The 23,490-nt window shown below is 37.4% G+C and overlaps 1 pseudogene; it reads right to left on the bottom strand.

Annotated features, from left to right (window-relative positions):
- Window positions 1–4,024: 4,024 nt before the first annotated feature.
- On the bottom strand, window positions 4,025–4,462 carry LOC129506591 (60S ribosomal protein L28-like; annotated as a pseudogene).
- Window positions 4,463–23,490: the final 19,028 nt, after the last annotated feature.

Here is a 23,490-nt window from a genome sequence, read left to right on the forward strand (position 1 = left end):
ATTCAACATTTACAGTGTATGTATACACTGGGTACTGAGTCCAGTTAACTGTGGGCATGGAAATGCAAAAAGAGAGAATGAAAAGAACCTAGCTTTAGTGCCACTAAATATTTGTGATATGAATCACAATATATTTGAGCAATTAAAAATAAAAATTCTTTCTCTAGATGAGTTCATAAATTATTTGGGAAGGGAAAATATCACATGAAAATGATCTACTAATTATAGTATTCAAATTAATAAGTCTGAATTATTTCATATAAACTTTCTTTTTTATACAAAATTTCTACAAATAAGTTTTGAACTGAAGATGCAATTGAAAGCAAAATGTGAGTAGGATGAAAATAACAGCTTCCCAGAAGATGGATTACTTCTGGAGAACTTAAAGGAACCACCGAGGTCATAAATGTTTAACCCTAATTCTAGAGAACAGATGGCCCCTGGAAGAGAAGACATAGAAACACACATGCACACAACATACATACTCACATACATGTAAACATGCATATATATATACATACATATATGTATAGAGATATGTAACTTACTATTAATGGTGTGATATTATGAATGCTATTAGTTTTAGATAGAAATCTGTTACCCTAATTAAAATCCACATTCTATGGTGTTCACTTGCATCATATCAAAAAGATCAGAGTCAACTACAAGGGGTTCTTTTATACATCTCCATCTTCACCTGAGGCTTTGATAACTACCTGATGAATGTCAAAAATAAATTTGCATTGGGGCATGTAAGTGGCTCAGTCAGTTAAGCATCTGACTTTGGCTCAGGTCATGATCCCAGAGTCCTGGGATCAAGCCCCACATCAGGCTCCCTGCCTGGTGGAGAGCCTGCTTCTCCTTCTCCCTTTTCCATTCCCTCTGCCACTCTCCCTGCTTGTGGTCTCTCACTCTCTCTCAAGTAAATAAATATTTTTAAAAAAATTTACATTGGTGAAATTAGTGGATTATTGATTAGCACAATGACCATTCGAGGTACAAATATACTATGAATGCATAGAACTGAGAATTATGAGATCTCTTTATGCTAGATATATGTCTCTAAGAAGCCTATTAAGAAAGTTTTTTATCTTTCCAAAATCTCCTATTTTAATATTGCTATTTCCACAGTAACTGGGAATAAGTTAATGAACACCACTTACAGTAGTGTCAAGCTTAGGTCTTCTACTGCTGTCAATTTACATTGACCATTACCTATGGGTAGGTACAAGAAAGTTCACCAAAGTTGATAGCAAACAAAAGATATGGCTGGACAATGGTAACATGAATCAATAAAAATATGAGCCAACGGAATCAAAATCTTATGTTTTGTTGTCTATTGGATCTGTAGTTAACAAAATTACTGATTGAGAGTATTTAAGCAAACTTAATGAGTGACGAACACTAGTATGTGACAGTACTCAGACATGTATACTACATGTGTCCAAATAGCTGAAAATGTTTCGCATCATCTTTCAATTATCTATGATAATGATTCTATATAAGTCATAGCATGATATTTATAATTAGTCATAGCATTATATTTATAATTATAATTCTGCCAGCTATAAACGCAGCCATCTCAAGAGAGGTGGCTTCAATGGAGGCCCCTTGTTCTGATGTGACTTGTTGCCATTTTTCAAGTTTGATAACTGAAGTTGTTCAAAATGAACTGCTCTGCAAGACAGAGAAGAATTTGAAGATGCCAGGATATCTGAGTGACAGGCTGAACAAGAAGAGGGAAAGGGATAGCAGTAGTGAAAAAAAAAAAAAAAGAAGGAAGGAATCAATGAGATTAATAGTCATGACCACAAACTTCCAAATTTTCAGTAAAACAAGCAAAACTCCCAACTAATGTGATGGATATATTTTTTGGAAATCACTAAAAGGAATTCATTGAAGATAGGGCTGTCACAGTACAGGGCAGTGTAAGCTCCCTGACAATTAGCATCCTTCTTAAAGAAGGGCTTTTAAATTTTATAGGCTATGAAATCCCAGAGTAGTGTTCAAGGAAATTTTGTAGAGATAAAGAACCTCATTAAACATGAAAAATATACTAAAACAGTATTATCTATGCAAAGGAACAGATTCACACAAATCTCAGTGTGGTAGACTGAATGACAACTCACTCCCTTAAAGATGTCCACATCCTAATTTCCAGAACTTGTGAATGTCCCCTTACACAACAAAGGGGACTCTGTAGATGTGGTTAAAGATGTAAAGATGGAGATATTGTCCTGGATCATCTGGGTGCGCTCAAAGTAACCACAAAGATCTTTGTAAGTTGGAAGGCAAGAAGAAAAGAGAATTTGAAGATGTTATTCTACTGGCTTTGAAGATGACAGAAGGGGCTATGAGCAAACCATGTTGGTAGCCTCTGGAAATTGAGGAGATGGATACCTCATAAAGCCTCCAGAAGAAATGCAACCTGGCTAACACTGATTATAGCTTTAAAAGACCTACAAAATGCAAGATACTACATTTGTGTTGTTTTAAGCCATTAAATTTGCCACAAATTGTTACAGCAACACTAAGAAACTAACACACTCACATTAGTAAATTTTGACTGACTAGAAATCAGATCCACAAGTTTTCAAGACATGGCAAAATAGTAAGAAAGGCTATTGCTAAGGCATAGATGGAAAGGAGGATTAAAACAACTGAACTAGACATTTTAAAACATGAACTTTGGAATGCCTGGGTGGCTCAGTCAGTTGAGTAGCCAACTTTTGGTTTTGGCTCAGGTCATGATCTCAAGGTCCTGGGATCAAGCCCTAAATCAGGATCTGCACTCAGTGGGGAATCTGTTGGTGGATTTTCTCTCTCCCTCTGCCTCTTCCTCTGCTCATGCTCTCATGCTCTCTCCCTCGATTTCTCTCTCTCTCTCTCAAATAAATAAATCTTTAAAAAATAAATAAATAAAATAAAATGGTGAACTATATCTCAGCAAAATCAATTTATAATCATTCAGTAACTTGCCTGAATAAATATTACAAAATAATAGCCAAGTTTTGCTTTAACCTATTGTTTGACTGTTTTAATATAACACTGATACACATTCCTATTTTTCTGAAAATGAGATTATGATGATGATGATGGTGGTGGTGATGATGACATTAATGATGATGTTAAGAATTTTGATGAAGATGACAACCAGCTTGCTTATTGTCCAGTCTAGTTCAGACCCTTTAAGGGTGTCTTCCCACCCTAAAGAACTATAATAAACTAATAAGACAAATTTTATATCCATCATGCATTGACCTGATTCTGATTCACTAGCTTTACCCCCTTAGCATTATCCCTTACTTCTTTTTTGACCATCTCCTTTCTTATAGATTTCCACCCAGCTTAAACTCAGTCTAAGGTATTTTTCATCAACTACCCTGAACATTGCTTCACCTCTATTCCAGGGTGACTATGTAAGCTGCCTTGCAAGAGGGCATCCAGTGTCTGGACTCTGTCTTTCTCTATACTGAGATCCGGCTGGCCAGTCCACCCCCAAACTGAGAGGAGGATTTTGCATCATCATCACCAGAGTACTGGGCATGATTAGAAAGAAAAATGGAATCATGATTGAAGTAGATAGGTCAAGTTGGTGGCAGGAAGGGACAGTATTTGGCAGTGCACACTAGAAGAGAGCAAAGAGCTTGGATCATATCATGGGAAGATGTGAGCTCAGATGATGAGAGTTAATTAGCTACTATGTCCTGCAACTAAGAGTACTATCCTAGATATTAAGGAAAATAGGAGAAAAATAAAACCTGGCTAAGCTTATTGATTTCTTGTTTAAGAGTACTGAATGCAATTCATTAATAAATACTCCCTTCAGGAATCCATTATGAAGATGCATCACAATAAAACAAAGACATCTGAGTCTTCATTAGGATCAACTGTAAAGATTTTTATGAAGCTTGCTTCTTAGATTCACAATTAAGATGATGCGGTCAATAGAAAGCCTAGGAAAATATTTCAAATTTTTGAGGTATTATGTTTACTTTTATTTGTTTTTAGGTGGTTGACATCTTTATTGCTTTGAAGGTGAGGGGCAAGGACTTAGAAGCTCTTGGTGAGGCAGCGTCTTCCTCCTCACCATCACAAATTTCTGGCTAGGCAGGATGGTGCTGGCTCTGCAAATGCCAGCTATGCAGATCTGAGCTGTACTTGTTCTTGCAGATCATGTGCCTGGTACTGCTGAGGTTGGCCTGGGTATTCTTGCTAATGGTGGTCCACACATAAGAAGTGGTGGGGTTTGCTGGTCAGATCTCCAATTAATGACTACCACTACACATTGACCATAGGCTGGCAGCTCCATGCCCATAGTCTTGCAGTGAATCAGCTTTTCATGGCAGAAGGAGTTGCAAGCTTCAGATTATGGGATTCTGTGCTGTATGTCTGTTTGTTCTTGACCAGGAAGTTGGAGCTGTTCTGCATTATCATCCATCCATTGCAAGTGGGCGGACATGGCTAAAACTCCTCTCACAGTAAAGAGGGAAAGAGCTGTTTATTTTTAAGCTGGCATTTAGTGATTGTGATGGACCAAGCATTGTGATAATCACCTTTCGTGAATCATATGATGTAATCATCATAACAAATCCAAACAGTTGGTTTACCTATCCTGTTTTATACATGAGAAAACTAAAGATCAAAAAACATTAAATAACTTTACCCAATTAGTAAACACAGATAACTTGACTCAGTTCTATGTCTGTTTCACCATAAACTTGTGCTTTAAATTTCTTTGATATATAACCTATATACTTTTTAATACAAATGGTGTACTGAATCTACCACCACCATAATTTCAGTTTTAAAAAATAATTTGGATATTTTTTCTTTTCATATTGCCTAAGGCAGATTATGTAGAGCACAAAGCAAAATATCTTAACAATTTTTACCGTGTTTACTGTTTCATCTTTTCATTGAAGATACACACTAGAGAAAATGGCTGAATTTTCTCCTTAAGAGAGCTCTTACATTCTTCCAGAATTGTGTTACTCTTGTAAAGGATTATCTTAATTTCAATGAGCAAATGCAAGAACTACTAGCAAATCACTAATGGAAACTTTTATCAGATACTCAGTTAAGTCATTAAGACTTAAAATATATTGAAAAGTGTTACCTTGGTAAAGAGAATTATCCAGAATTACACAAAGCTATAACAAATTCTGCAACTTGACTGCATACTAGGAAAGGGATTCAAGATATTAAGAAACACATCAAGTTCAGAGATCTATAATTAATCTTGTCAACGGATATGGCAGGACAGATTCCTATTTAAATGTGCATCTTGACGAGACTTTTCCCTCAATTACTGTATCAGTACAGGGCACATTGGAGACCCAAGGGATCTAAACCCATTACAGTGGTTTTATAGTCTAGTTCATGCTCATTGCATGTCCTACCTTGTACTTGGTGGCATTAAATATTTAACTAACTGTGACCATGATGTTGTTGAGAAACCAGCAGCTTTTAGTGTATCCTTTATACACACTGTTGAAGAATAAATATAAAACTAAAAACTCTCTAAGACTCCAGGTAGGATAAATGGTCAGGAGATAGCATAATCTGTGTTTCGTTCCTGTAACTGAATTGTATTAGAAAGCTTTCTAAATATATGTATGCATAACATTCTCTAGCAGCTAGTCAAAGAATCATAAGCAATAATTCCATCATTTAGTTTTAACATATAAATAAATGTGAATAAGAAAGCATGCTTCTATACCTTCAAACTATACTAGAGAAGGTAAATTACTTTGGAAACTGAGAGATGAATTAAATTATTAACAGAAGAAACAGTGGTAGATCAATGAAGATGGAGATCTCTCCTTTTAGCTCAACAAATGAGTGAATGGTGGAGTTTTATTTTGATCAAATCTATTCCCCATCATTCCCCTTTTGGGAAAAAAAAGCTTTTTAAAAAGAATAAAGAATGAAGTTAATTTTTAGTCTTACTCATATGCTTTATAGTTGTTATAGTTCTTTTTTTTAGAAGTTTCTGTCATTAACCATAATTTAGCAGCATGCCACTTTAGGTTGCGATACGGCATGCATTTTATACACTTATATAATTAATGGAACAATAAAGTTAATGGAAAATGAAGTGTTTCTTTTATTAGAATAATACAAATGATACAAAGAAGAATGATTTATTTTCCATCTAATTCTTAACCTCCTGAATCAAAGGAATTTATAATCTGCATGGTGTTAGATAGGTGGAATATGATCTATTCTATGTATTAGAATAGTGGACAATAAAATAAACAAAAAAAAATGTCATTAGTAGGTAAAAAGTCTTACTGGATCCAATTAGAAAGACTCTAATATCCTATATAGAAAGCTCCCTGGTGAGGAGGGAGGGGCAAGATGGCGGAAGAGCAGGGTCCCCAAATCACCTGTCCCCACCAAATTACCTAGATAACCTTCAAACCATCCTGAAAATCTACGAATTCGGCCTGAGATGTAAAGAGAGACCAGCTGGAATGCTACAGTGAGAAGAGTCCGCGCTTCTATCAAGGCAGGAAGACGGGGAAAGAGAAATAAAGGAACAAAAGGCCTCGGAGGGGGAGGGGCCCGCGAGGAGCCGGGCTGAGGCCGGGGCGAGTGTCCCCAGGACAGGAGAGCCCCGTCCCGGAGGAGCAGGAGCTGCACCAACCTTCCCGGGCGGGCGGAAAGGGGCTCGCAGGGAGTTGGAGCAGGACCCAGGAGGGCGGGGATGCCCTCGGGCTCCCGGGGACACTAACAGACACCTGCGCCCCGGGAGAGTGCTCCGAGCTCCCTAAGGGCTGCAGCGCGCACGGCGGGACCGACCGGAGCAGCTCGGAGGGGCTCGGGCGGCGGCTCCGCGGAGGGGGCTGCGGGGCGGGAGCGCGAATCCAACAGCGCAGGCCCCGGAGCACAGGGCGCCGGGACACAGCCCAGGATCCGGCCTCCCCCGGGACAGAAGAGGCCGGGAGGGCCCAGGACAGCGAGGACGCTCCTGCCCCGAGCTGAGCACATCAGCGGCCCCGCCCCGGAGCCTCCAGGCCCTGCGGACGGAGAGCCGAGAGCCCCGAGCCCCGTAGTTCCTGCGGAGGCTGAATCCAGGCTTCCAGAGTTGCCATAGCAACTGCGGCTGATCCTCCTGGGGCCCCACGGGGTAAACAACCCCCGCTGAGCCCTGCAGCAGGCAGGGGCAGAGCAGCTCCCCCAAGTGCTAACACCTGAGAATCAGCACAGCAGGCCCCTCCCCCAGAAGACCAGCTGGACGGACCAGTGATACTCCCCCGTGTTCCAATACAACTTGTTTTTGGCCACTCTGCACTGAGCAAAATGACTAGAAGGAAAACCTCACTTCAAAAGAAAGAATCAGAAACAGCCCTCTCTCCCACAGAGTTACAAAATCTGGATTACACTTCAATGTCAGAAAGCCAATTCAGAAGCACTATTCTACAGCTACTGGTGGCTCTAGAAAAAAGCATTAAGGACTCACGAGACTTCATGACTGCAGAATTTAGATCCAATCAGGCAGAAATTAAAACTCAATTGAATGAGATGCAATCCAAACTAGAAGTCCTAACGACGAGGGTTAACGAGGTGGAAGAACGAGTGAGTGACATAGAAGACAAGTTAATGGCAAAGAGGGAAACTGAGGAAAAAAGAGATAAACAATTAAAGAACCATGAAGACAGATTAAGGGAAATGAACGACACTCTAAGGAAGAAAAACCTACGTTTAATTGGGGTTCCCGAGGGCGCCGAAAGGGCCAGAGGGCCAGAATATGTATTTGAACAAATCCTAGCTGAAAACTTTCCCAATCTGGGAAGGGAAACAGGCATTCAGATCCAGGAAATAGAGAGATCCCCCCTAAAATCAATAAAAACCGTTCAACACCTCGACATTTAATAGTGAAGCTTGCAAATTCCAAAGATAAAGAGAAGATCCTTAAAGCAGCAAGAGACAAGAAGTCCCTGACTTTCATGGGGAGGAATATTAGGGTAACAGCAGACCTCTCCACAGAGACGTGGCAGGCCAGAAAGGGCTGGCAGGATATATTCAGGGTCCTAAATGAGAAGAACATGCAACCAAGAATACTTTATCCAGCAAGGCTCTCATTCAAAATGGAAGGAGAGATAAAGAGCTTCCAAGACAGGCAGGAACTGAAAGAATATGTGACCTCCAAACCAGCTCTGCAAGAAATTTTAAGGGGGACTCTTAAAACTCCCCTTTAAGAAGAAGTTCAAGTAACTCTGAACGTGAATGGGCTTAATGACCCCATCAAAAGGCGCAGAGTTTCAGACTGGATAAAAAAACAGGACCCATCTATTTGCTGTCTACAAGAGACTCATTTTAGACAGAAGGACACCTACAACCTGAAAATAAAAGGTTGGAGAACCATTTACCATTCAAATGGTTCTCAAAATATACCCTAAAAACTACAGAACACTTCTGAAAGAAATTGAGGAAGACACAAAGAGATGGAAAAATATTCCATGCTCATGGATTGGCAGAATTAATATTGTGAAAATGTCAATGTTACCCAGGGCAATTTACACGTATAATGCAATCCCTATCAAAATATCATGGACTTTCTTCAGAGACTTAGAACAAATTATTTTAAGATTTGTGTGGAATCAGAAAAGACCCCAAACAGCCAGGGGAATTTTAAAAAAAGAAAACCATATCTGGGGGCATCACAATGCCAGATTTCAGGTTGTACTACAAAGCTGTGTTCATCAAGACAGTGTGGTACTGGCACAAAAACAGACATATAGATCAATGGAACAGAACAGAGAACCCAGAAGTGGACCCTGAACTTTATGCTCAACTAATATACAATAAAGGAGGAAAGACGATCCACTAGAAGAAAGACAGTCTCTTCAATAAATGGTGCTGGGAAAATTGGACATCCACATGCAGAAGAATGAAACTGGACCACTCTCTTGCACCATACACAAAGATAAACTCAAAATGGATGAAAGATCTAAATGTGAGACAAGATTCCATCAAAATCCCAGAGGAGAAGTCAGGCAACACCCTTTTTGAACTTGGCCACAGTAACCGGAGAAGGACAAACAGTGTATGTTCTCATTCATTTGGGGAATATGAATAATAGTGAAAGGGAATATAAGGGAAGGGAGAAGAAATGTGTGAGAAATATCAGAAAGGGAGACAGAACATAAAGACTTCTAACTCTGGGAAATGAACTAGGGGTGGTGGAGGGGGAGGAGGGTGGGGGGTGGGGGTGAATGGGTGACGGGCACTGAGGGGTACACTTGACGGGATGAGCACTGGGTGTTATTCTCTGTGTTGGTAAATTGAACACCAATAAAAATTAATTTATAAAAAAAAAAAGAAAGAAAGCTCCCTGGTTTAAAGGAAATAGGATTAATTTTAGATAACTGTTATTCAAAGGACCCATTTTAAACCATTTTCATTTGATTTAAGTCACCAAGCATTAATTTTCTTCATACTTTATTGATATATTATATTTATTTATTTATTTATTCATGATAGACACAGAGATTGAGAGAGAGGCAGGAGCAGGGAGAAGCAGGCTCCATGCCGGGGGCCCGACGTGGGACTTGATCCCGGGACTCCAGGATCACGGCCTGGGCTAAAGGCAGGCGCTAAACTGCTGAGCCACCCAGGGATCCCCCTTTATTGATTTTTAATATTATATTATATACTTATTGCTCTACTTGTTGACTATTTTCTCCACTAGAATGAAAAGTGAGAAATGACCAAAGACCACCCCATGCCTACCATGCAAACAACAAGCAGTAATTATTGTTTTTCTCTAGGCACATTGATCCATTGGTCTCTGGACACTTGGGGAGTAAGGGAATAATGAACATTTATCTGAAAGGTTAGAGAAGTTTTCATAGAGTAGTGTACGATTCTATGTCTTTTCTTATTCAAAGTTATTCTATATCCCTTTCTACCATAATCTCTTTACAATATCCTGTCCACTTACTGATTTATACCCTAGTCATACTGAAGTGTTTCCATTTCCTAGAATATATCACATGCCTCACTTGTCTCTGGTCCTTTGCATCTAACCTCCATCTGTCAGGGTGTTTTCCTTCAATCCTCCTTAAGGTCATTTTGGTGTTATCTCTTTTGAAAAGTCTTCCCCAAGTCTCTAAATCTGCGTTTGATGCTCCTGTTATGTGATCCCGTATTATCATGGATTTCCCATCCCACATTTACTATTCCTTCTTCAGTTGTAACTGTTTTGACTTCTTCAACAGACCAGAAGCTCACTAAAGGTAGAGCCCACAAAATGTTTCTTCATTATTGTGTCTCCATATATTTATTTAGGTCCCTAATAGAAATGCATGTATATATTGATGTGTATATGTACATGTATAGTGGTAAGGAATTTGTGCTTTTTCCAGTGGTAAATGGGACTATCACTTGTCATAGGAAATATTACCATTAATATTCTATGCAAACTGTAAAATGTCAAATTATTTTCAAAATACTTATAAAGAAAAGAAAAGAAATCTATTCATGAAAAATTTCCACTTTATGACAGGTTCTGGCAATTGAGAGGCCAGATTTTGGTCACCTAGAGAACTCAGGTATAGAGGTTAGCATGACCACTTTGGACCCAAAGGCTGAGCTGATCTGAGTTTTCATAACACTGGCTCTATGACATAAAAGCTGGTGGCTGTTACAGATTTTCACTGAGGGGAGATAAAATGTGTGCAGTGGCTAAGATGGTCTGAAATAGTAATAGGAAGACCCTAACATGTATTTTTGTTACATTATAATAACGATTCGATATTTGTCAATGATGATTCTATTTTCTTGCAGAGACATTTAATTATTCTATAAAACATCCCTCCACCACCATATAACCACTTTGTTTTTACTCATCAGCATTTGTATACAGTTCTATGGCTCTCAGCAGCCCTTTTCTTCCTATGAGGTGTTCTAGTCTGTGCTGCTATATAACTTGAAGTTCCACAGTATCCTCTTTCTGTGAGAAATATCTGATAGATAAATGTGCACTTGTATCACTTATCACACCTTATGTACCTGGAAACAGATCTGAATCACTACGCCACACAATTATGATAGTAATTACAAGTAAAGGAACAGGCAACTGCCGGTACAATAGAAGGTGTAAGACCTAATGTATATGAATTATGACATGGAGAGAAGTGCGACCCAACCTTTTCTGTTTTAATGATCATTAATCGTGTTTTCACTTTTATATCACTTTTACATGTGATATTCTTTGAAGCACAGGATTTTGACCAGTGACAATCAATCAATAAGCTGTGACTGATCTTGGATGAGGAATGTATCCTTCTGTCTGAGATAGAAACCAATGTGAAAGGAACCCTTATTTTTGAATACCTACAAAGTTGTCATATACTGAGATTCTTTTTGATATGTATTATTGACACAAGCCTGAGAGGTAGGTACTACCGTCCCAGTTTTATACATGTGGAATCTGAGGTTTAAGTGGAGTCAGAGAACAGCCAGGGAAGGAATCTAGAACTTGGGTCCAGTTATCCTGGAATTCAAAGTCTAGGTAACTGGGGATCAGTAGTGCAGCCAAAGTTATAATTATGGATCAAGGTGCACCATTTCTTCTAAACTGAGATCTCTAGAAGTGCCCTCAAAACAGCTGATGAAAACAACAGATATTATTCCTAAGGAAAAAATATTCATTTTTATATATTATTATAGAGAATTCATGGACTCTGAAATTTATCAACAGATACCTAGATCTTATAATAAAGACTATCTATAGGAAAGAAACCCAGTCTTACTAAACTTTGCTTTCCCCTTGGTATATAAGATCCCTGCCAAGCACAAAATTGGTGATAAAGACTGCTGAATGGAATAAATGAACTAAAGAATGAATGAATAAAAAATATCTTCTATAGTCATTGTTGCTAATTCATATCATGCCTATGTGGGTGTTTGGCTTTATTGCATGTCACTGTATCTCATGTTTTAATATTTATTGGACATCTATTAAATGTCAGGTCCTTATTCATCACTCTATATGCATTATTTAATGTAAACCTTACCATGGTCGTCAATTGCAGACATGCCTCATTTTATTGTGCTTGACTTTATTGTGCTTTGCAGACACTGCCTTTTTTTACTAAGTGAAGATTTGTGGCAAATCTGCTTTGAGCACATCTGTCAGCACCATTTTTTAAGCAATGTTTGTTCACTTAGTTTCTCTAGGTCACATTTTGGTAATTATTGCAATATTTCAAATTTTCTCATTATTATTGTATTTGTTATGATGATCTATGATCACTGACTTTTGATGTTACCATTATAATCGTGTTAGGGCTCCAAAAATGGTGCCTATAAAAACCAGCAAACTTAATTGTAAACATTGTGTGTGTGCTGACTGCTCCATCAAGCAGTTGCTCTACTTCTCTCTCCCTATCCTTGGGCCTTCCTGTTCCCCGAGATACAACATTTTGAAATTAAGCCAATTAATAACCCCACAATGACTTCTAAGTGTTCAAATGAAAGGAAGAGTCATACGTTTCTCTCCCTTTAAATCAAAAGCTAGGAAAAACTAAGCTTCCTAGTGAGGAAGGCACACTAAACGCCAAGATAGGCCAAAAGCTAGGCCTCTTAGAGCAATCAGCCAAGTTCTGAATGCAAAGGAAAACTCCTCAAAGGAAATTAAAATTAAAAGTGTTACTCCAGTGAACATAGGAATGATAAAGCAAAACAACCTTATTGCAGGTATAGAGAGCATTTTAGTGCTCTGGATAGAAGATTAAACCAGCCACAAAATTCCCTAAAGCCAAAGCCTAACCCCCAGAGCAAGGTCCTAACTCTCTTCAATTCTGTGGAGACTGAGAGAGGGTGAGCAAGCTGCAGAAGAAAAGTCTGAATATAGCTGAGTTTGGTTCATGTGTTTTAAGGAGGGATGTCATCTCTATAACATAAAAGTGAAAGGTGAAGCAGCTAATACTGATGCAGAATCTGCAGCAAGTTATCCAGATCCAGTTAAGATAATTTATGAAGGTGGCTCTACTCAACAGATTTTCAATGAGATATAACTGCTTTATAAGGGAAGATGCAATCTAGAACTGTTATAACTAGAGAAGTCAATACCTGGCTTCAAGGCTTCAAAGCTTCAAAAGGACAGGCTGACTCTCTTGTTAGGGGCTAATGCAGGTGGTGACTTGGAGTTGAAAGCAGTGCTCATTTACTGGTTGGAAAATCCTAAGGCTCTGAAGAAGTAAGCTAAATGTACATAGCCTGTGCTCTATGGGAACAGCAAGGCCTGAATGAGCACATCTGTTTGCAACACAACTGTCATTATAATTGAAGCCCCCTGTTAAGATCTACTGCTCAAAAAAACCAAACAAATAAAAAACACACAACAAACAAGAACTCCTTTTAAAATATTACTGCTCATTGACAATGCACTTAGTTACCCAAGAGCTCTGATAGAGATGTACAATGAGAAATATTTTTTTTCTCATGGTTGCTAATACAACAACTATAACACAGTCTATGAATCAAGGAATAATTTTGAATTTCAAGCACGAATATTCAAGATATATACTTCATAGGGCTGTAGTTTCCATGGATAGTGATTCCTCTGATATATCTGGGCAAAGTAAATTGAAAACCTTCTGGAAAGGCTTCACCATTCTAGATGCCATGCTAACATTCATGGTTCATTGGAAAGGTCAAAATATCAACATGAACAAGAGTGTGGAAGAAGTTGATTCCAGCCCTCATGAATGACTTTGAGGGGTTCAAGATGAGTGGAAGCAGTTACTGTACATATGGTAGAACTAGTAGAAGAATTGGAATTACAAGGGCAGCCTGACAATGTGACTGAATTTCTGCAATCTCATGGTAAATCTTGAACAGATGAGAGTTGTTTGTTAAGGATGAACAAAGAAAGTAGTTTTTTGTTTTGTTTTTTAAGATTTATTGATTGGCTTGAGAGAGAGAAAGAGAACAAGTAGGGGAAACAGCAGAGGGAGAGGTAGAAGCAGGCTGGCATGGGGCTTGATCCCAGGACCCTGGGATCATGACCTGAACAGAAGGCAGATGCTTAACCGACTGAGCCACCCAGGCATCCCAAAAGTGGCTTCTTGAGATGGAATCTACTGCTGGTGATGATGCCATGAAGACTGTTGAAATGACAACAAATAGAATGTTACATAAGCTTAATTGATTAAGCAGCAGCAGGGTTTGTGATGATGGACTCTAATTTTGAATGTAGTTCTACTGTGGGTAATAAGCCACCCTAACCTTCAGCAACTACCTGACCAGTAAGCAGTCATCAACATCAAGGAGCAAGACATACCACCAGCAAAAAGACTATAACTGACTAAAAGCTCCGATGAAAGTTAGTTTTTTTTAGTAATAAAGTATTTTTAATCAAGGTATGCATGGATTTTTTTTAAAGATTTAATTTTTTTACTCATGAGAGACACACAGAGAGGCAGAGACATAGGCAGAGGGAGGAGAAGCAGGCTCCATACAGGAATCCAATGCAGGACTCGATCCCAGAACTCTGGGATCACATCCTGAGCCAAAGGCAGATGCTCAACCACTGAGCCACTGAGGCGTCTCAGGTATATATGCTGATTTTGTAGCCACAATGCTATTGCACAATTAATAGACTAAGGTATAGTGTGAAAATAATTTTTATATGTACGGTGGAAATAAAAAATATTTATTTGACCCGTTCAGTAATGCTAACATTTATTAAATACTTGTTATGTTCAACACACATATCCAAAATCTTTATATATATATATATGTATATATGTGTGTATATATATATTCTAGCTTAATCCTATGAAGTAAGTACTCATAGGAAATTCTAGTTATAAAATTATAAACATATAACTGCAATTTAGAACAAATAAAATGGTCTTGCCAAAGGTCAAAAAGGTATTAGGAAACAAAGACAAGATCTGAATCTGGAGCTTTTGATCTTAAATCTCATAGAAAGTGAGAGACAGAGAGAAGGCAGTTTTTATGGAATCGCACAGCTATTATGTGACAAAGCAGGGAGATTGATCCCATCTTCCTTTCCACTGCACCATTTCAATTCTACATACCATTACTTAATACCCGCAAATTAAGAAACATAACTTTCCTGCTAGGCCTGATTTAGAAGCTGTAGGCAATAATTAGCTGTGGTATCTATAGTTTATGGGATAGCAAGGAAAACATGGGTACTAATTTGGCTACAAACCTTGGGAGCTGGGATCCCTGGGTGGCGCAGCGGTTTGGCGCCTGCCTTTGGCCCAGGGCGCGATCCTGGAGACTCGGGATCGAATCCCACGTCGGGCTCCCTGCATGGAGCCTGCTTCTCCCTCTGCCTATGTCTCTGCCTCTCTCTCTCTCTCTCTCTCTCTCTCTCTGTGTGACTATCATAAATAAATAAAAATTAAAAAAAAAAACTTGGGAGCTTTATTGATCTTATGATACTCCAAACATTTCGGGAACAGAATGATCAGAAATACCAGTTAAGGATTAAACCTGGCATGATGCTTATTTAGACTGAAGAACTCTCCATATTTCTTCCAGTCTCATCTCAGCTCAGTCCTATATTGAAATTACAACTGTACCCCATAATAGCCATTTAGAGAAAGTATCAAAAGGGGCAAAATGTGGTTCCTAGCACTTTATTTTATGACATCTGATTAATTATAATAGTCAATATTAGAATGGTCAATTTTTAAGCTATTTCTTGGCTCCTGACATTTTGATACTTAATTATACCACTTTAGTCCATGTTTGTCATCTCCATAAATAGCATCTATACATCAAATAGTAGGTTATATACAAATAAAGGTAAATTTAAAAATTCAGCATAAAGTATGGCTTATAGTCATGGGTTTTAAAGTCAGTAAGACATGAATTTAAATCTTGTCTCCATTCATCTGATATTTGTAGGACCTTCAGCAAAACATCTATCTAATCTAAATCTCAGTTTTACCCTCAGTAAAACAGAAATAATAAGATACTTGTCTCATAATGTAATGGATATTAACATAAGATTATATAGAGTACTTAGAATAGGTCTTGCATATAAAAAGTGCTTAATAAATGTTAACTTTATTTAAATACACATTTTGTATGAATGACCCTTGAAAAACATGGGTTTGAATGGCTTGGGTCTATTTATATGCAAATAATTTCAATAAATGTACTGGAAAAAATTTTTGGAGATTTGTGATAATTTGAAAAAACTTGCAGACAAGGTACATAACCTAGAAATATTTTTTAAAATAAGAGAAAAATGCTTATGTAATAAATGCATAAATACTAGTCTATTTTATCATTTACTACTATTAGATATATACAAATCTGTTATAAAAAGATAAAATATACCAACAATTATGCACACAATATAGAGACGGTACATGGCAGCACTCACAGTTGAGAGAAATGTACACAAATGTTAAGATGCAGTTTTAAATCATAATTGCATAACATTAACTGTAGTACATATCATACTACTGTAATAATTTTGTAGCTACCCCCTGTTGCTGTTGTGGTGAGCTACAGTGTTACAAATGTCTGCATAAAATGCTATGTGACACTAATCATCTTGGGATAAGCAGTTCCTATCGCCAGTTACTCCTGTATTATAATAAAAAAAATGATATCTTGAGGTTGTGGATATTAGTAATCATGTTTTTAGGGGGTCAAAAGTTGCATGTAAAGTATTAACTATGTAGGGAATCTGTGCCCTCAACCCTCATGTTGTTAAATGGTCAATTATATTTTCTTTAAACTTACATTTCATTTACTAAGTACTGTTCATTCTATTATCTATCTATCTATCTATCTATCTATCATCTATCATCTATCTATCTATCTATCTATCTATCATCTATCTTTCTATCTCTCTGCTTGCCTACCTACCTACCTATCCATCTATCCATTTAAAACACTGGTTCATTTAGTTCTCACCATAACCTTATGTTATTTAATTATTATCCCCATTTAATGAAAGACGAAAATAAAGCTTTCCAAAGACTAAGTATCTTCCAAAAATATCACACATTTAGTAAAGTTTAACTTTCTTGAATACATCTTTTCCTATCTTTGTTTATCTGTAGTACCATAATCAAAAAGGGACAATATATAGCCCTGATAAAAACAGAACACAAGGGGGACAGTGTGTGGCTCAGTCAGCTAAGCGTGATATGACCAAGCTGAAGGCAGACATTTAACCAACTGAGCCACCCAGGGGTCCCTATTTATATAAATAATTTTAAAAAATAGAATACAAAATATGCACAATTATCTCCATCCTGATACTATAAAAGCTATAATAATGGGACTTATGTAAGGAATGTAGGCTTAGAAAAACATCTGACAATGAGAACAAAGTAAAAAAGCAACTGGTATAGACACATTAAAAATGAAAATCTATTAATGTGTATCCAACGTTGTTCAACTCAATTTTCAAATGATACAACCAATATATAAATAACTCATACAACTCAACCCCCCTCAAAAAAATAATAATCTGATTAAAATGGGCAAAGGACCTAAACAAACATTTTTTTTTCAAAGAAGATATATAGATGGCCAACAGACACATGAAAAGATGTCTCATATCATTCATCATCAGGAAAATGCAAACCAAAACCACTTTGAGGGGATGCCTGGGTGGTTCAGTGGTTGAGCATCCCCTTCAGCTCGGATCATAATCCCAGAGTCCTGGGATCAAGTCCTGCATCGGGCTCCCCACAGAGACGCTGCTTCTCCCTCTACCTATGGCTCTGTCTCTCCCTCGGTGTTTCTCATGAATAAATAAATAAAATCCTTAAAAACACACACACACAATGAGTTGTCACCTCATACCAATCAGAATGACTAATATCAAAATGACAAGAAATAACAAGTATTGGGAAGGATGTGGAGAAGAAGGAATCCTCCTGCACTGGTAGGAATGTAAATTGATGCAGCCACTATAGAACACAAGATGGAGGTTCCTCAAAATATTAAAAATGAAACTACCATATGATTCTACTGCTGGGAATTACTGTAGGAAAACAAAAATATCATTTGAAAAAATATATGCAGTCTTATGTTTATTGTAGCATCATTTATAATAGCAAAGTTATGGAAGCAAGCTAAGTGTCCATTGATAGTTTAATGGATAAAGAGGTGGTAATATATACATATAATGTATACATACATAATGAAATACTACTCAGCCATGAAAAAGAATGAAATCTTGCCATTTATGACAATTCTTTATGACAACATGGTTGGACTTAGAGGGTATCATGCTAAATGAATTAAGTCGGATAAAGACAAATGACATACTATTTAAAGGTAGAGTGTAAAAGAAAATGTAACAAGCAAATAAATAAAAAACAGAAACAGATTCATAAATACAAAGAACAAACTACTGGTTGCCAGAGGAGAGGGGGGTGGGGGGGGATGAGCCAAATAGGTGAAGGGGATTAGGAGAAACAAAATTCCAGTTATAAAATAAGTAAGTTCCTGGATGAAAAGCACAGCATAGGGAATATATTCAATAATATTGAAATAGTATTGTAGGGTGACAGATGGGGACTACACTTATGGTGGTGAACATTGCATAATGTATAGAATTGTTGATTTACTATGTTGTGTTCTTGAATCTAATATAATACTTTATGTCTAAAACTAATATAACATGGTATGTCAACTATATTGCAATAAAAGTCCAAAGAAAACTTCAATATTATTATTACTTTAAATCTATTGCACTTCTTCATTTAATGTTTAAAGCAACATTCTGAGATAAAAGTTATACAGAAAAGAATTAAGAATTAGAAAAATGCAATTTGCATGAAAAAGATCCCTTTAAAAAAAAGAAAGAGGGACGCCTGGGGGCTCAGTAGGTAGCATCTGCCTTCAACTCAGGCCATGATCCCAGGGTCCTGGGATTGAGTTCCATATCAGGCTCCCTGCTCCACAGGGGGTCTGCTTCTCCCTCTGGCTCTGCTGTTCCCCCTACTTGTGCTCTCTGGCTGACTTTCTGTCACATAAATAAAATAAAATTAGGAGAAGAGAGGAGAGAAGAAGAAGGAAGGAAGGAAGGAAGGAAGGAAGGAAGGAAGGAAGGAAGGCAGAAAGACTGACTGTAAAAAGCACAAGATGTAAGACCAAATAATATAATGGAAAGGAAAAGAAACTTAGTGTATAACAACCTAAATTCAAATCCTGGTAAGTTTGGCCAATTACTTCACTTAATCTCTCAGAGACTCATTCTTTTCTCATCAACAGAATGGAAATAAAAATAAAACAAGGATTCTTGTTATAGTCATATTTCTGTGATGAAGAGGCATCTTGGTACACTATAAATGGCATAAACACTATGGAGAGCTGGTTTTGTACTCAGAGTGAAAAACTGACCACAGAAGTATGCATTTTAGGTTGTCAAAAGTCCTTGTAAGCAGCAAGTGTAAAATAGATAATCACTGATTGGTTTAATAAAGCACTTTGAAAACACTTTACACAGTAATAAGAATGTGCATAGAATTGGATCTTCAAAGCTCAAAGTCTATTATGTATGTGTCTCCTGCCTTGCAGTGGATTTATCTTTCACCATCCCATAGCCCGAGGTACAATACTTTGTTCATTTAACTCTATTCAGCCAAATGCCTTCCCCTGTCTAAGGTTATGAGTAGGAACTGTTAAGGTCAATTTGTGAAGTTTGGCAATAGCTGGGATTTACAATGGTGCTTCAGTAAGTACTACTACTTGAGTTTACTAACATTTCTGAGAAAGTAACACCAAATGAATTCTATGGAAAATTAGGGGAGGTTGATCAACATTATAAATCATGTTTTCATGATTTTTTTCCATTTCAGTGCAAATATGATTTAGAAGGCAGTAGTCATCCTTTATCATGCCCTGCAAAAATCATTATAGACTATTCCTACCTTTCTGATCAATGTATCAAATTATTAGTTCCAATTTAATTTTTTAAAAGTAGGATTGAAGTATACAGAGAATAGAAAAAAATAGGTTCATGAATTACATTACTCCTTACACTTCTACAGACAAGTGTAGTCATTTGTTGAAACAGAAAATCCTGTTTTTATTGAACACTTTAGGGCTAAGAAACTCAAATAACAGTTCCTTTTGATTCTACATTATCATGCCATCTGTCACTAAGTATACAAATTATCTGCTTCGCTCACTTTCTGTATTCAAAGTCCGCCAGCTTCCTAAAGCTGCATGCAAATGTTTCTAAAATATTCATACTCCTCCATTACCATCGTCACTGTCCTAGTGAAGGAACTCATCTTTTACACAGTTGACCTAGGCTTCTACTCAGTCTCTCATTTGGGCTTCAGTCTCTCTCCCTTCTGACCTTCCAATGAGTCACATAATCAGTGATTAATAAATACTCTCCCTGTGTATTTGCCTCTTGGTTAGTTTTAATAATTCAGGTCGGCCCTTCTGTATCCCCGGGCCATAGACTGATATTAATCCTTAAGGTGTTATAGCTCTACAGGTAACCTCTGAGCCTGAAGAAATGCCACTGCTAAAGCTTCACCCCAATTGAGGCAGCCACATCCTTACTCCATCTTCAAAAGTGGTATGGGTTATCTGCAACCTACCTTTCACACCACCGTCAGTTACCTTTCTGAAGACACCAGACCCTGTAGCATAGCTCATGAACAATACTCTCCCACTGTATACATGTATTACATAGCATGTGACCACATGATAGCAGATACATGTTTTTATCTCCTATCACCTGTGTCACCATGTAGCTCTGCACATGCTGTCCCCTCTCTGTCCAGTGATCTTTACCCAACCCCTGTCCCAAAAATGCTGGATAATCCTTCAAAGCCCACTTGAAAGGAAACCTCCTACCTGAACCTTCATGGATGCAATTCATCAGCTTCCGAACATGAGGCATTGACAGTTTTTATATAATAATTTGATTTTAAGAATATCTCTCTCCAAAAATTTCTCATGCTGCAGTTCAGTTGGGTATGTATATCCCTGTTTCCTTGACAAGGCTGCAAACTTCCTGAGGGAAGGCATCATGTTGTACTTAACCCTGCGTTTCTAATGCATGCCTTAGTGTTTGCTACATAAGTAGGACACAATAAAAACTTTATCTGAGTTTTTGAATACCAATTTAAAAGATATCTTTTAGCCAAAATGACACAAATGGAAGAGATATTGGAATTAGGAGTGAAAGAATACAAAGAGAGGATAGGACTTGTCCTGTCCTAAATTAATAATGTCAAAGGCAAAGATGTGAAGCAAGAAATTAGTCATGAGCAAGTAATTCAAACAGTCTCTGGACACATTAAGAAACAAGGGAAGAAAATTATCATTTTTTAAGCACTTACTGTATGCCAGTGTAGTAGGCACTTTAATAGTTATAACTCACTTAATGGATACAACCTTCTGAGTTATATATAATCCTTATAGTATTGGAGAGGAAACTGATGGTCAGTGAGATGAAACGGTTTGCCTACAACATCATACCTGTTAATATTAGAGCTAGGATTTCAAGCTAAATGTGTGAAAATTCATTTTTTCCTTTAAGTGCTCATTTCAGAGACTCATACATAATAGGAACTAGAGACAGGTGTTAATAATAATAGTATTAATAATAAAAATTCCTAACACTTACTAAACATTTATTATCTGTCAGATGCGGGACTGAGCACTGGGAACAGAGAGGTGAATTAGACATGTCTTCTTCTCAGAGGTCTTAAAATGTACTTGAATCGAATTGAATTGAACCTAAAGCTTAGTGTATCCAACCCTAAAGTAATTCTGGGGTTTATCAAACAAACAGAAACTGCTTAGTTTTGTTTGGCTTCTGTGACCATATAAGGAGGAAAAAGAGTCTCTTTATCAAATACTGTGGAGGCAAGAGGCTCTCTTCCATGCCAGGAGAATGACTTCAGTAATTACCAAAGGAACTGGAGACATCCAGCTCTTTCCAATTAACTTCTGTTACAGAGTGCTGTTGACTGCTCTCCTGACAGCCACACTCAGATGGGGGAGAGGAGTGTGTACAAGATTTCTTTGCATTTCATAGTTCGCAGATTAAAGGCAGTGTCAAGTGCAAGTCAAAGTTGAAAAATTGATTTATTTGGCACTGAGTATGTGAGGAAGGACTACTTCTGAGTCATTAAAAATAAGCTAAGGTGCTTTCATATCATGTTCTGCCTCTTGGTACACAAATCAAACCATTTATTTTTTCCTTTCAGATGCATTTACTCTGAGTTTCACAGCCAAAAAAACGTGGCGAGATCCAGCTTTCTTAAATCCCGGCACTGACACCTTAGAAGGTAGCTGTTGTAATTACTGTAGCCCTAGCTCAAATGCTTGCTTATAGCTGCTGATGGAGAATGGGAACAAGTGGCCCCTAGACTGATTAGAGAAGATTCAGGATTTTGATCTCAGCCAAAAAGAAAGCAGCCCAGACCAAGGAGACATCATAATAACACATTAAGCACAATAACAGTTACTTAATAACTGTTAATGCTTGTGGAAGGTTTTTTTTGGGGGGGTGGGTACATATGCATACATGTACATACTCACATGTATATATGTATATACACATAGTATATGTGTGTGTATGTGTCTGTATAACTGTGATAAACAGACTATTCAATGCCTATACCTCATCAAAATTTCTTCCTGGATTAGCATTTACTGATGTCTCTTTTCTGATTCAGTCTTTACTATGACAATGCAAAACATTAATTTTCCAAATTGTACACTTCTTTTGCATCAAACAATTGGCCCTTAGAATTTTACTGTACTCAAGGGCCCTCCCTTCTCCAATAATTGGTTAATTGATCTGATGTGTTTATTATTGGATGTGGCCAAATTAATTTGTTTTTTAATGGTTTAGAATTTTTTTATTGTACTTAATCTTTTTTTGTGTTCAAATTGTTCCATATTTGTCCAGTGGAAGCCCTGTTACGCTACTCCCATGTTCTTGGGACATGCTACCGTTATTTTTTGGAGCACTCCATGACTTTTTAGCTAATAAAATGTATCAGGCTCATCATGTATCACCTAATTGGCCACTTCTCTGAGGATCTCTGCATTATGACAGTGAGGAATGGTGTTAGGTATCAACATGTAGAAAGTAGGTGTACTTATTGCTGTTGGAGTATCTTTGATTCCTGGCCCTTTTAGCAGACAGAACTAAGAAACATGCATCCATATATACAGAAAAATACACACAAATGTATCTACCAAAACATATGGACATATGCAAATTCATATATAAATGTACAGTGCACAGAGGTACACACACGTATATTAGAAATCATGAATTCACAAATTCCTTAGAATTTTTTTTATTTTTGTTAGGTATCATTTCATATTTGCATTATACTTCAGTCACATTGAATACCCAGTCTTCCTTTAATATCAACATATTTATTCACTGACTTAACTCTGTAATACTTCTAAAATACTTTCAAAGTTACTTTGCCCATACTACCACCAAAAAGAAAATGATTAAAACAAGTTTAATTT

This window comes from Nyctereutes procyonoides, unplaced genomic scaffold, assembly GCF_905146905.1.
Source record: "Nyctereutes procyonoides isolate TBG_1078 unplaced genomic scaffold, NYPRO_anot_genome, whole genome shotgun sequence".
Classification (NCBI taxonomy): domain Eukaryota; kingdom Metazoa; phylum Chordata; class Mammalia; order Carnivora; family Canidae; genus Nyctereutes; species Nyctereutes procyonoides.